The 1,268-nt window shown below is 39.7% G+C and overlaps 1 non-coding gene across 1 annotated transcript; it reads left to right on the top strand.

Moving 5' to 3' along the window:
- The first annotated feature begins 629 nt into the window (after window positions 1–629).
- Window positions 630–737, top strand: LOC112724704 (small nucleolar RNA R71). The gene has a single exon (XR_003163854.1). It is a non-coding gene; the product is annotated as a small nucleolar RNA R71 (small nucleolar RNA).
- The last annotated feature ends 531 nt before the right edge of the window (window positions 738–1,268 follow it).

Genomic DNA, 1,268 nt, shown 5'->3' with positions numbered 1-1,268 from the left:
CTTGTTTCATTCATGAAACTTAGAGTGGCCTTAGATAGATCAGAGACTATATTTGCTAAGCTAGATAGACTCTGCTCAAAATTCTCTGTCTGTTGCTGAGTGGATGATGGAAAAGGCTTGCTATTGCTAAACCTGTTTCTTCCACCATTATTAAAGCCTGGTTGAGGCTTTTGTTGATCCTTCCATGAGAAATTTGGATGATTTCTCCATGAGGGATTATAGGTGTTTCCATAGGGTTCACCCATGTAATTCACCTCTGCTATTGCAGGGTTCTCAAGGTCATAAGCTTCTTCTTCAGAAGATGCCTCTTTAGTACTGTTGGATGCGGTTTGCAATCCATTCAGACTCTGAGAATTCATGTTGACTTGTTGAGTCAATATTTTATTCTGAGCCAATATGGCATTCAGAGTATCAATTTCAAGAACTCCCTTCCTCTGAGGCGTCCCATTACTCATAGGATTCCTTTCAGAAGTGTACATGAACTGGTTATTTGCAACCATGTCAATGAGTTCCTGAGCTTCTGCATGCGTTTTCTTTAGGTGAATGGATCCACCTGCAGAATGGTCCAATGACATCTTAGATAATTCAGACAGACCATCATAGAATATATCCAGGATGGTCCATTCTAAAAGCATGTCAGAAGGACACTTTTTGGTCAGTTGCTTGTATCTCTCCCAAGCTTCATAGAGGGATTCACCTTTTTTCTGTTTGAAGGTTTGAACATCCACTCTAAGTTTGCTAAGCTTTTGAGGAGGAAAGAACTTGGCTAAGAAAGCCGTGACCAGCTTATCCCAAGAGTTCAGGCTATCTTTAGGTTGAGAGTCCAACCATATTCTATCTCTGTCTCTTACAGCAAATGGGAAAAGCATAAGCCTGTAGACCTCGGGATCAACCCCATTGGTCTTAACAGTATCACAGATTTGCAAGAATTCAGTTTAGAACTAAAAAGAATCTTCTGATGAAAGTCCATGAAACTTGCAATTCTGTTGCATCAGAGAAACTAATTGAGGCTTTAGCTCAAAATTGTTTGCTCCAATGGTAGGGATTAAGATGCTTCTTCCATGTAAGTTGGAATTTGGTGCAGTAAAGTCACCAAGCATCTTCCTTGCATCTCCACCATTATTATTATTATTTTCGGCTATGTCTACTTCTTTTTCAAAAATTTCTGTCAGATTTTCTCCAGAGAGTTGTGCTTTAGCTTCCCTTAGCTTCCTCTTTAGAGTCTTTTCAGGTTCAGGATCAGCTTCAACAAGAATGTTCTTATCCTT

The sequence above is a fragment of the Arachis hypogaea genome, chromosome 11 (assembly GCF_003086295.3).
Source record: "Arachis hypogaea cultivar Tifrunner chromosome 11, arahy.Tifrunner.gnm2.J5K5, whole genome shotgun sequence".
Taxonomy (NCBI): domain Eukaryota; kingdom Viridiplantae; phylum Streptophyta; class Magnoliopsida; order Fabales; family Fabaceae; genus Arachis; species Arachis hypogaea.
The sequence above is the reverse complement of the archived record's forward strand: the minus strand, read 5'-3'. Positions and strand labels throughout refer to the sequence as shown.